This window comes from Sus scrofa, chromosome 15, assembly GCF_054392235.1.
Source record: "Sus scrofa isolate SSC_HxYL_T2T_F1_AM1 chromosome 15, Sscrofa_HxYL_maternal_Yorkshire_Landrace_v2.0, whole genome shotgun sequence".
Classification (NCBI taxonomy): domain Eukaryota; kingdom Metazoa; phylum Chordata; class Mammalia; order Artiodactyla; family Suidae; genus Sus; species Sus scrofa.
In genome coordinates, this window is record NC_139397.1 from 79,643,481 (window position 1) to 79,657,720 (window position 14,240).

The window sequence follows — 14,240 nt, forward strand, 5'->3', positions numbered from 1 at the left end:
TGAAATCATAGGAGTTCCCTTTGTGGCTCAGCAGTTAATGAACCCAACGAGGATCCCTGATGATGTGGCTTCGATCCCTGGCCTCACTTAGTGGGCTAAAGATCCAGCATTGCCGTATGCTGTGGTGTAGGTCACAGAAGCAGCTCAGATCTGGTGTTGCTGTGGCTGTGGTGTAGGCCAACAGCTGTAGCTCTGATTCGAACCCTAGCCTGGGAACTTCCAAATGCCACAGGTGCAGCCCTAAAAAGAAAAATAAAAAAATTTGAAATCATTTATGTAAAGAGTTTAGCACAGCGCCTGGTATACAGCAGATGTCCCCCAAAGTTAGCCATCATCATCTCTGATAAATCTCAGTTAGAATGACCACATAATTTCCTGTCCAATACAAGATACTTCTGAGGTTGAAAGGGAGCCCTATCTGCTATATGGTGGCAGGGACAGAAAGTCAGTCTAATCATTTTCTGTGGAGCACAGTCTTGCAGCATGGAATACTGGGACTAGGAGCAAGGTGTTAATGATAAGTTACATAAAATACAAATCGTATTAGCAAATGGGGATGCTAAGCTACCCCCGAGTGGAAATAGCTACAAAGAGGAGCTCAAGTTAGTTGAAAATTTCTGGTTTTGAAATCAATTAATTGATGATAGGATTATACCAGAAACAACTGTTACTATCAAAATTGGCTCTTTTCCAGTTATTGCCATACCAGGCTCCATGAGCATCAAAATCTCCTATAAAACCCTACGCGAGGTGGTGCAGGAGGGTCCTGCAAGGGACCCAGCACAAGTGCTGGAAGTTTTTGGAGGCCATTCAGCTTCAGACCAGCCTGAAGAACTATGACCCTAAGAAGGACAAACACTTCTAGGGCACTGTTAGGTTTAAGTCCACTCCCCGCCCCAAGTTCTCCATGTGTGTTCTGGGAGACCAGCAGCATCATGATGAGGCCAAGGCTATGGATATCCCACACATGGACACTGAGGCACTGAAAAAACTCAACAAGAATAAGGAACTGGTCAAGAAGCTGGCCAAGAACTATGATGCTTTTTTGGCATCAGAGTCACTAAATAAAGCAGGTCCCAGGAATCCTAGGCCCAGGCCTGAACAAGACTGGTAAGCTCCCTTCCTTGCTGACCCACAATGAGAACATGGTGGACAAGTTGATGAAGTGAGTCCACCATCAAGTTCCAGATGACAAAGGTGCTGTGTCTGGTATTGGCTGTTGGCCACAAGAAGATGACAGATGATGAGCTTGTGTACAATATCCACTTAGCTGTCAACTTCTTGGTGTCATTGCCCAAGAAAAATTGGCAGAACGTCTGGGCTTTGTACATTAAGAGCACCATGGGCAAGCCCCAGTGCCTGTACTAAGGCACAGCTTCATAAACCATATTGCCACCATTAAGAAAGCAAAAACAAAACAAAACAAAACTTGTTTCAGCACTCTAAATTTAAACAGGTCAGAGTCTTTTATAATATCACTTTATACAAAACTTTGAAATTAAGAGTTTTTAAAATTTGCATTTATCAAAAAACATCTTTAACCATGTTTTCTCTCTGTATATACTTCTCCATATGGTGTTTTCAGCATAGCTTTTATGCTAGAAATTAAACTAATTTTAAAATTAAGGAAGAACTAGCATAGCAGTTATCAAAATCATCAAACCAGGAAGGCAATAACCTGCACAGAGCAACAGAATATTCCAGGCACTAGAGGGGTTCAGCCTTCCTCTCTGGTAGCCTTAACTCAAGCATTATGCTGTTATCAAATTACCCAGTCCATCCTGAGATTTGTAAGAGTATAATCAAATCATTGAAATACTTATTTAAAATCATCTTGTTAATTTTGCAACTTTATAGAGACCTTGTGATGTGTATGTAGATGATTTCATTAATCCTCTTTGCAGAGAAGTGTAAGTTACCAACTGACAAATAAGTCAATAGCAAGATTAAAGGGGCATTATGGGAAAAATTTAAACATTTTTTTCTGATTTTTGAAAGAAAGGGAGGAAAATAAAAACATATTTGTATTTTCTTTTATTGTCATTAAGAAACATAGAAAAGATTAACAAAAGATTACAAAAATGGTAATATAGAACTGGATAACTTCTAAAATTATTTCTGTGACTATTTGTGAAAACATGAAAATTATAACCAGTTTTTGGATATGGGAACAATCTGGCTGAAACATCTGCCTCTTTCTTGATTGCCAGCGTGGTTCTCTGTGATATGGCTGGCTGGACTAGCATCTTCTGCCTCCTTGATCTCAATGTCTATCTCCTGCAAACCTGCCTGCTCTGTGACCTTGCTGCCCAGATTCATATTTACCTGGACAGTTGTTTGGTTTTTTTTTTTTTTTTTTAATTTTACTGGAATATAGTTGACCTACAAAGTTGTATTAATTTCAGGCATAAAGTAAATCAGTTATATATATATATATATACACACACACACACACACACACACACATACACCATGCCTTTTCAGATTCTTTTCCCATGTAAGTTACCACACAGTACTGAGTAAATGTTCTTGTGCTATACAGTACGTCCCCATTACCCATCTACTCTATAATAGCAGTGTGTATATATCAATCCCAGCCCTCTAATTTATCCCTCCCTTTGTAGAAGCTCTGGCTTGTAAGAGACCTACACGGTCTTTGCTCAGATCCGAAAGCTCTCACCCTTCCTACTGCCTGAAGCCTAAGCAGAGATTCAATTCTTCGTACCAGGGCTGATACATCAGGTTGGGCAGGGAGTTGACTGCACAAGAAGGTCTGGCAGTGGAGAAAATGGGGCTAAATCTCAACAGCGCTCTGCTGGCTAAGCCCCATACCCTGGTGTGGGGCCACATCTGCCTGTTTCTAATTCTCACAAGTGTCCTGTGGTCTCCTGTAAACCTACCTGAGTCACACTTTGGCAGAGAGGCCAGAGACCAGCTCTTTTGTATCCTCTGGTATTCTTCCCCTCGCAGAGAGGCATAAAACACAATAGACATTTTGAGAAAGTAATTTTTAAGTACACATTCTTGACATTCCAACCAGGGAGGTAGATTCCATTTCCAGTGGTATCAATGAGCCCAGTTTTGTCTAGATTAATCCAAGTGTGGTTTCTCTCCTCAACTCTGTTTCTGTTTTCCTTTCTGTCTCACTTTTCTCTCTCATTCTTTTCCCTCTCTTCCCCTCTCAATATTTCTCTCTCATTCTCCTCCCTGACCTCATCCCTAAGACCTTGTAGAAAACAAGATTCTTTCTGCCTTAGTTTTCGATACAATCCTCAAATTTGGGTTGAAGCAGTTCTTGCCTAAGCCATCTGCCACCCAAGCTGTTTGCATCCTTCACTGAATTCCCATTCCTAAAACGAGAGAGAAATCAGGGGCCTGGGCAGCCAGCTTCCTCTGAATTCAACCCCTTTGACTCCAGTCTGCCCTCCGTTTTTTATTGCTGGCTTCTGGTCCTCTCAGCAACTTACCCAGGCATTTTCTTCCTTCCATCACTCAGTCTCAAGATAACTGTCCCTCTATTCTTCTACCAACAAATATCAACTTTCTGCTCTTTCCATAAACAGCATTCGGCCAAATCCACAGTTGTCTCAAAATACATAAATTTTCTTTTTTTTAAAGGACATATTAAGCAAAAGAAGTATAATGAAAATCTATATCCTGTTTAACTGGAAAGAGAGATGCATACAGTCAGGATACTGACACAGTTATTACATTTTCAGTTATAGAGCATCTGATAGAAAAAATTAAGGGTAAAGACACCAACATACAGAGCAAAATTAAAAATAGAGGGGCTCCAACTGAAGCATATTTCTAGCCCGTGATTGAAGTTCACTATTATATGTCAGGGTTAGTAGAAATCTAGTAATTATATGCAAAAATTTTTGTGTTAATTTTCCTGTGGAGAGATTACACAGATTTCATCAACTTCTCAGGGGGAATCTCTGACCCAAATAAACCTGAAATATTAAAGGAAAGTCAGTGACTGAAATACCAAAACAATCTCACTCTAAGCAATTGATAAAAATTATAAATATTTCACCTTTTTTAAGAGAAAATATTAAATTCTATGTATAAATATTAAAATAGTTTCACCATCAGTGGGAGTATATTATAGGAGCAGGTAAGCTTCACAAGCCCACTCAAACTGCTTCATATATGATCAAGAAAATGTGAAAGTATTTTTTAAAGTGGCATTTCCTAAAACTATTCTGATGATGTAAATCACTTGGGGTATTTATATTTAAAAAAGAGAGTCCTGAGCTCCACCCCACAAACACTGAAGCAGAATTTAGAGAGGCCTAGGAATGTTTTTATTACTTTTTAAGATTTTATTTTATTTTATTTTATTTTATTTTATTTTATTTTATTTTATTTTATTTTATTTTATTTTATTTTATTGTCTTTTTAGGGCTACACCCTCGGCATATGGAGGTTCCCAAGCTAGGGGTCGAATGGGAGCTGTAGCCACTGGCCTACACCACAGCCACAGCAACGCCAGGTCCAAGCTGCATCTGCGACCTACACCACAGCTCATGACAACGCTGGATTCTTAACCCACTGAGCGAGGCCAGGGATTGAACCTGCATCCTCATGGATACTAGTCAGATATGTTTCTGCTGAACCATGATAGGAACTCCCAAGATTTATTTTTTTAGAACAGTAATAGGTTCATAGCAAACTTAAGAGAAAGGACAAGGATTTCCCATGAACTCCTGTGTCACACATGCATGCCCATTGTCAACATCCCCTACCAGAGTGGTATGTTTGTTACTATTGATGAACCTACCTCTGATACATCATTTTCACCCAAAGTCCAGAGTTGCATTAAGCCTCACTATAGGTGTTGTACATTCTATGGCTCTGGACAAATGTAAAATGACATGTATCCACCATTTTAGTATCGAACAGAGTCCTTTCACTGCCCCCCAAAATCCTCTGTCCTCCCCCAGTCATCCTTTCCCCCTGGAACTTTTTAAAACAAGTATCATAGGTGATTCTTATCAATAAGAAGCATTTTATGCAAAATTTCCAACACTATTATTAATATCTTTGTTCACCACACAAAAATGAATGGACTAACAATAAGAAAGCCAAAACTCCATGCTCTAATTTTTAAAAAGTATCATCTCTTACAACTGGATTCATTTCTGTGCAAAATTCTGAATACAAATGATTAATAAACCATAATAGTTTGGAATATTTTGATCTTTATAGCAATGCAACAGGTAGAAAGGTTTTTCTACTCAAACAGTTTTTCCAAACTAGATACCACAATACACCTACTGAAAATATTTGGAGAGCTTCATGCTTGGGAGTCTAGGAATTTGATGGATTATCATGCCTAAATTATTAAGAAATTATTCAAGGCATCTTAGCATAAAAAGCAAAATGTTAAGAGAAGCAGCAGGGGGGCAGGGATTCTCCCCCAAACATATGATTCCATTAAACTAATCACTTTTTCACAAAAGGAATGTTTTTCTAATGTATTACAAATCACCCTAGGGAGATTATTTATAATGGTCATTCTAATGGGTTGGCCCAGCTAGTTTACTCTATAGTGCCAACTTTAACAAAAACATACTAGGAGGAAATTTCTTTTTAATTTGAAGTATTTAATTTTTAAAATTAACATTATCAATTCCTTCCACAAATATTTGTTTAGTATCTACTCAAAGCTTGACTCCAGGCTAGTTACATACTAGGAGGAAATTTCTTTTTAATATGAAGTATCTAATTTTTAAAATTAACATTATCAATTCCATCCACAAATATTTGTTTAGTATCTACTTTAAGCTTGACTCTAGGCTAGGATAAATTAATGAGAATAATTTCTACCCTCAAGAAGTCATCCCATTTAAAGTAAAATTTTTTTTTCCTGATTTTTAAAATTCAGTGTAAACTAAATCAAAGGGTGGCAAACTTTTCTGTAAGAGGTCAGATAGTAATTGTTTTTTGCTTGGCAGACCATACAGTCTCTATTGTAACCATTAAATTCCAATGTGATATATGAAAGCAGCCATAAATAGTACTTAAATCTAAAAACCCTGGTTACAATAAAACTTTATTTACATGAACTGTCTGCTGGCCAGATTTGGTCCTTGGGCTAGTTTGCCAAGCACTGGACTAAATAATTTGTGAATGCTTATTTAACTTTTCAAATGCTCCTTTAACTTTTCATATCTGCTTTACTAAAAATTATTTTTTTGCTAAAAATTTAGTTTACTAAACTAAAAATATTCAGACCAGGAAAAATGAAAAGGGAATATACTAAGAAGATGGAATTTAAAAATTTCAGCAAAAAATAGGCTGGGAAAAATCAAGGAAGATGTTGAAGGAGGAAAGGCAGGGAAGTTCCTTGCATCTTGTGGTGAGGACTCAGCACTTTCAACACTGAGGCCTGGATTCACTCCCCGGTCTGAGAGCTAAGATCACACATTAATCCCCTGCACACCATAGCCAATAAAATAAAATAAAATTTTTTTTTAAAAAAAGAGGAAATCCAGCATCATCCAAACAAAGTGATTCATCAAGAGCAGCCAAGCTCTGTAGAGCAACTTTGAAAACTTTTAAAACATTTGCGCAATAACAGCAGGAATAATATACTATAGAATAATCCACGTCTCTACAAGATCAACTTTACAGCTGTAGCTTACTCGAAAAAGCAGATTGTTTAATTACACTTCAATAAAATAAATTTAAAAAATAAAAAAGGAATTGGTCATAAAATCAAAAATGTAATGCAAAAACATTTTTCAAGTGAAAATAGAAATAACTACAAAGAAAAATATTAATATCTCCTTGAAGACTATTAACCCAGAGACACTACTTTTTTGCTGAATAATTTTCAAAGGTTTTAGAAGAGCCAACTCTTGAAAAGGGTTCTTCTGCACCTTGAGGGACCAGAGCTTCATCCACTCACTCATGCCCTGCATTTACATTCTGATGGCTACAGGGCTCAGCACCCAAAAGCTGTCATCACAGGGATAATACGTGCCAGGCACTGTCTGAAGAGCTTTCTGGAGGTCATCTCATTGAATCCTCCCCATAATCCAAAGAGGCAGGCATTATTTCATCCTGTGCATATTAGAAATGAGGAATCTGAGGCACAGAGAGGTGAAGTAATTTACCCATGGTCAAGCAGCTAATCAGTGGCAGAATCACAGTACAAACCCAGGGATTCTGTCTCCATCATCCATGCTTTGAATCTTTAGTGCTTACCCAATGGAAAAATAAATACATACATGCCCTATCATGTAACCCTGCCATCAGCACTCTGATACTACAGCTGATGCCACAACCACAGCAACACCATTTTCCAGTCACACCTGGGCCCTAAGCTGCAACTTGCAGCAATTCTGGATCCTTAACCCACTGAGCAAGGCCAGGGATTGAACCCGATCCTCATAGAGACAATGTCAGGTTCTTAACCCTCTGAGCCACAACAGGAACTCCCATTCTGACACTACTTGTTTTCAGTGTGATAAATATAAATGTGAAAAATATTACTGTCTCTGCTACTCATGAAGAAATTATGAAAATGAAGCCATAATTTTCAATGTTTTGGTGAATAACTCTTGTTTATTGACTTTTGGCAATAAATTGGTGATAAATACTATGGTTTCTAAGAGCTGCGATTTAACCACTTAGGTGTTAGAACAGTCAGTGATTGTAAACTTTTGGGGGAACCCAAACGTAGCAAATATGACAAAAGCCTCAGATACTTTCCCCAAAGGAACGCTCGTAAGTATAGTGTGATGACCCTGAAAGGGCAGTACTCATATCTCCTTTCAGAGAACTTCTTCCAGGAGCAGAACTGATGGACAGCCCCAGCTACTTCACCTTTGGATCTATGATAGTGTTCATAGCACAACCTCATTTCTTCTGGGGCTGCTTGGAACCAATAACTGAGCATGGCAGAGATACTGGTGCCAGTGCCTTTCTGCCTGACCCAGGATGCTTCCAACAAACAACCTTTCCTTGGGGACTCCCCATCAGCCTATCTGAACCTTTCTACCCAATCATTCTCTCCCTCCTTTTATAGCCATGAGATCTGCATTGTGATCTCACTGCTACCTATTCCTTCTTCCTCTCCTTTACTGTCCACAGGGATTTCTCCATAAATTGAGTTTATCTAATCCTATCTTATTTTTCTTTTTGTCTTTTCCCAGGGCCACACCAGTGGCATATGAAGGTTCCCAGGCTAGGGGTCTAATTGAAGCTGTAGCTGCTGGCCTACGCCAGAGCTACAGCAACACCAGATTCAAGCCACGTCTGCAACCTACACCACAGTTCACAGCAACACTGGATCCTTAATCTTACCTTTATATCTGTTTCTTGGAGGACCCAAAATGATACTCACAGCATGTAAAATGTGCACCTTTTCAGAGGGTCAGGAAGAACCTCAAAGCTTATTTGTGGATCCCTTGGTGTGTAAGGACATCGGGGTAAGAATCAATGCAGATAGTACAATGGAAGTGAAATGAAAGATACTAAGGCAACATCTGTATTATTCCGCTTTTATAGTGCTAAGAACTTGGCCAATGATTTTAAAAAAACATGTACAGGAGTTCCCACTGTGGCTCAGTGGTAGGGAACCTGACTAGTATCCATGAGGACTCAGGTTCAATTCCTGGTTTTGCTCAGTGGGTTAAGGATTCAGCATTTCTGTGGGCTGTGGTGCAGATCTCACATTGCTGTGGCTGTGGTGTAGGCCGGCAGCTGCAGCTCTGATTCAACCCCTAGCCTGGGAATCTCCATATGCCACGGGTCCAGCCCTTAAAAAAAAAAAAAGAGAAAAAAATGTACAATCCAAATCTAAATCAATTAACTATATCTAAATATTAGTATAAGTTACTGGTAATAATAAATTGTGATAATTTATTATTTTTTAACTTAATTTCTTAATCCACTGAGTGAGGCCAGGGATCAAACCCGCAACCTCATGGTTCCTACTTGGATTCGCTTCTGCTGCGCCACGATGGGAACTCCAATTTATTATTTTTTTTAAAAAAAAACCTAATAGAAAACAGGAGAGCCAAAGAAATACTTAAAATATTTTTTGTTACTGTTTTCTTAAAAACTATTTTCTGTAAAGAGCACTGGATTCTGCAATATGGAAGCCTGAACTCAAATCCTAGCCTCCCCAAGCTTGATGAGTTACCTTCCATAAGTTCCTTAACTTTTCAGCCTTATCTCTAAGATGAGGAGTTAGACTGGGTAAATTTTTAAGGAGCTTTCAAATTCTTAAAATTTTATGATAATATATATTTCTCTCTGTGGCATGAGTAATAAATAGTGCCAGGGAGATAAAGTTAGTTCTAAGGCCAAAATAACAATATCAATAACATTATTTTAAAAAGAAACTGATTGGTAACTTTAAGTTTATTTGAAATCCTCAACATCTGACCCCTGCCTCCTTTTCCAGACTTACACACCATGTTCCAACAACACCTTCCTTCTGTTCTTGGCACCTCCCAAAGTCATTCCTGCCTCTAGGTCTGGGGCATCAGTTTGGAAAATAGTTCCTGTAGCTTTTCAAATGCCTTGTTCCTTATGGTTCAGATCTTGATTTCATTTTTTTTTTCTTTGTCTTTTGTCTTTTTAGGGCTGCACTGGTAGCATATGGAGGTTCCCAGGCTAGGGGTCAAATTGGAACTGTAGCTGCCAGCCTACACCACAAGCACAGCAACACAGAAGCCAAGCCATGTCTGTGACCTACGCCACAGCTCACCACAACGCTGGATCCTTAACCCACTGAGCAAGGCCAGGGATCAAACCCGCATCCTCATGGATACTAGTCAGGTTTGTTAACCACTGAGCCAAAATGGGAACTCCTCAGGTCTTAATTCACATGTCATCTCTACCAAAAGACCTTATGTGATCATCCTGTCTAAATTAAAGGATGTCCTCCCGCCCCCTGCACCATCTCCAATCCACTTTATCAGAATATCCTTTATATTTTCTCATCAGAAGTTATCACTATTTTGGTTTTTGGTTGTCCATTTCTCCCCACTAGAATAGATTCTCTATGGGGCAAGCATTTCGTCTGTCTTGTGTTTCATCATATCTCCTAGAATGATGCCTGCCATGGAAGAAGCACTCAATAAATGCTTTTTACGTGAGCCAATGAGTTAGCAAATGAATAGATGCACCCTAAGAGAAAACATAACATTTTAACTTTCAGAAGAGTTATAAAAATCATTTCCTACTCAATTTTTTTCATGGTTATATAGAAGCAGAATATGAACTTGACTCTTTGTGTTGTTCTTCACAATTAGAGTAGATAATAACCCATATATAAGCCAGAAGTAGCATTAGTTTTAGCTTTAGGCTGGGTTTTTCTATGGAAAGTCAATAGAATTGTATGCTGATCAATACCAAGATCATGTTCTAACTAACTGAGCAAAAAGGCTGAAATTACTTAGCTTTTAATATTTGGTAACATGCAAGTATCAAAATAATTCTATTGATTTCCAAAGAATTGAAAATCACAGGGCCTAATAAAAAAAATCATGAATAGCTTGATGAAAATTTAATTACTGTAGAAAGGTGACACCACGAATGAGTCATAGAAGTTTAAAGAAACAATTTTTTAAAAATAAGATAATCCTTTAACTGAATTTGATGCCATAAGTCCAAGGATCAGAAAAATGTGAAGTCAACTCTCAATTTTCCATGGTAGACTCAGGAGTTATAGTAGAAGGTTAAAGCTTTTAGAACTCCATAAATCCAGAATCTGGCACTGCTATGGCTTTGAGTAATTTACTTCATTTCTTTAGGCCTCAATTTTTAATTTGTAAAATAGGATTAGTAATACATATTTTACATTATTACTTATACTTATTTTGGAAATTCATGATACTCTAAAGTACTACAGACAGGATTCAGCACATATAAGATAAGTAATGGTAGCAAAGTTGGACAATGAAAATGCCTTGGCAGTGTAAGACTACAGTGGTCAGGAGTATGTGTGTGAGAGAAAAGAGGTCAGAAGCATAGCCATGAGCCCATTTCCTTTTCTAGAAACTAATTACAATCACCCTTTGTTAAATACACACAATCTATACAGTTGAAAATTGACTGAAATATTTTGAAGGGAGGCTATTTTTCCCCTAGAAAGAAAAATGGAAAATAGCATTTAGGATATAAATCTTTGCATTACATTAAAAAATTGCATGCATAATGAAAGTTTATTTGAAATTAAATTCTTATATGCTATTATTTTCAAAGAAATATGAATTAGTTTTTAAGATATTATAAATAAACTATCATTCAGTATATTTGCAATGATGCACACTAGGCAATAATTCATAAAGTGGTCAATAAATTTTCACTTAGGATCTATCATGCTCATGATTCTATTAAAATAAAGGCAATAACTGACTAATTCATTCATTTATTCAGCAAATATTTATGTAGCACCTAGTGCTGAAAGCATGAAGCTTATTTCCCCTGGGTGCAAGGTGGTTGTGACATAATTAGTTTTATACAATTATACACAAAGTTCATGTTTAAAGGGAAAGAAAGGTTTTCTTGAAGAGGTGATGTGAACTGAAATCTACAGATAAATAAGGATTAAACTGGAGAAGGGTATGATTTTAAAGTGGGAAAGGATATTTCAAAGGTAATTGCATGTTCTGAGATCCTATGGAAAGATGGAAGGTGACATCTTCCAAGACTGAAAGAAAGTCAGTGTGGCTGGAAAACATAGAGAGGAGTATTGTGGTGATAGGAGAAGAAAGAGAGGTTGACAAGGGCCAAACACATACAGCCTTTTAGACTCTTTTTTGGATTAGGGTCTTTACCTTAAATTCAATGAGAATCCACTGAGGGGATTAAGGAAGCAGGTGATGTGCTTTGATTTGCGCTTTCGAAGATCATTTTAGCCTGAGGTATTGAGAACAGCTGTGAGTGGATGACTAGAGGGAATATGTAGAGGCCACTTAGGAGACTGTTGGAGTCAGTCAGATGAGAGGTGACATTTAACTTGGGCTAATTCAGTGGCAACAGTGATAAATGGATGAAGTCCAAAAATTTTAAGACATAAAACTGACAGGACCTGCTGATGGAGAAAACACATGAAGAGGCATAGCCAGGGATGGCAAAGGGCTAAGGGATAGGCAACTGTCCAAGATTTTCTCTGGTTTGTATTCAGCACAACTGGATAGAGTGAAGATCTAATACACTGAAGTATGAAACACTGGGAGAGCTCCAGGTTGGGAGGCTGGTGTCCAGGCAAGTGACAAGATCACAATTTTATTAACTTGACTTTGAGTTGCCTTAGAGACATCTAAAAAGGCAGGAGGAGGGTCTGGAAAGGTCTTGACTGGAGATAGATCAAAGAGATCATCCTTTATGATCTTTAATGTTGCTATAGGTTAGATTTCCCAGAGAGAGAATATATAAAGAAAAAGAAATCTGAGCTCAGCCTTGAAAAATTCGAAGATATGATGCCCAGGTAGAGGATGATGAACCTGGCATGAGAAGCCAGCAGAAGAGAATCTTTTAAGAAAGAAGGAGCCAAACAATATCCAATGCATAAGCACATGCACACAAAACTGTAAACTGTTAAAAGGTTTTTCTGGGGGATTAAGATAATAATAACAATATTAAGAGTAACAAACTAGAATTGCTTCTGGCCATGATAGAGTATTAAGGACCAGATGTACCCTTTCACTGTACATAACTAGAAAACTGCAAAAAATTTATGAACCACATATTTTCACACATTGGAGAACAGTGTCCATGGTCAATGAGGAAAGAAAAATGAGCTGAGCAAGACTCATGATTTCCCTGGCTTTTAGCCTGGATATATATTCTAGTCCATACAATAAGGAATGAGCTTCTCAACCATTAGTAAACTTGAAGAGAGAAAGATCAGCCATCAGGGAAGCTAAGGTGTCTAGAAGTTGTGAAATAGAGTCCCCCAAAATAAGGGATTTATGTGGAAGATTAGCTCCATAAATCTGCACATAGCCCTTCTTGAGTCTTTGCTCAATTCCAAGGGGTATGGACCCAGGACAAAATAGTCTAGGCCTAAGCAAACATTGAATGGGAAGATGTGAGATGAGCAGTTACTAGAGTTCACAAAAGGAAAGCAGAGGTTCCACTGCCAGAGTGGAAAGTTGTTTTTAATCACTCTGGGCATTCAGTAAAGACCACATACAGTTATACCTTAGCAGTAAGACTAAATTTCTGGTTATACTAAAGGCTACTCAGCATTCATCCTAACAAAGCTTAAAACTTTGACTTGATCCACGAATCTTAACTGTCTGCCAAATAAGATCCAACACTAATTTAAAGTAAGACTGCAAAATCAAGACACTCAACAATACAACATATACAATGTCCCTTAACTGTTCAAAAATCATTAGAAATACCAACAAGCAAAAAACATTGACTGATGAACAGGTTAAAAATCAACAAATAGAAACATAAACAGAAGTGACAGAGATCATAGGATAGTTATTAAAGAACTTGAAAAAACCTCTAAAAATACTATAAATAGGTGCAGAAGTTTAAAAGAAAATGCAAGCATAAGAGAAAGAGATGAAGAATCAAATGGAATTTCTAGAGATGAAAAAAATATGTGAAATGAGACTTTTACTGGATGAAATTTACAACAGATTAAATACTAAGAAACTACTGATCTGCTATCACTATAGATAGGTTTACAATTTTCTAGAGTTTTGTTTGTTTGTTTGTTTTTGTCTTCTAGAGCTGTACATGTGGCATATGGAAGTTCCCAGGCTAGAGGTATTGGAGCTACAGCTGCTGGCCTAAGCCACAGCCACAACAACACAGGATCTTGGCCACATTTGTGACTTGCACCACAGCTCACAGCAATGCTGGATTCCCGACCCATTGAGTAAGGCCAGGGATCAAACCCGCATCCTCATGGATCTTAGTCAGGTCTGTCACCACTGAGCCATGATGGGAACTCCCCAGAGATTTTTACAAATACAATCATAGAGTAGTACTTTTTGCTTGTATCTCTTTCATTTAGGATAATTCCATTGATTTTCATCTATGTAGATGTGTGTATCAATAATTCCTTCTTTGATTTACTGAGTAGAATTCTATTGCATGCATATACTTCAATTTGTTTATATATTCAACTGCTGATGAATATTTGAGTTAAAGAAACTTCTAGATGGCCCAAGAGTCAAAGTAGAACACACGAGTGAAATTAGGAAATATTTTGAACTGAATAAAATTGAAAATACAATATATCAAAATTT

At 37.7% G+C, this 14,240-nt stretch overlaps 1 protein-coding gene, 1 long non-coding RNA gene and 1 pseudogene across 7 annotated transcripts in view; 2 read left to right on the forward strand and 1 right to left on the reverse strand.

Moving 5' to 3' along the window:
* Positions 1-14,240, reverse strand: part of CCDC148 (coiled-coil domain containing 148) — a 370,013-nt gene that overhangs the window by 332,322 nt on the left and 23,451 nt on the right. The gene's annotated exons all lie outside the window — the stretch shown is intronic.
* The window catches only part of LOC146395936 (uncharacterized), a 1,175,949-nt gene that overhangs the window by 13,786 nt on the left and 1,147,923 nt on the right, over positions 1-14,240 (forward strand). The window lies entirely within an intron of this gene.
* Positions 715-1,368, forward strand: LOC146395938 (large ribosomal subunit protein uL1 pseudogene; annotated as a pseudogene).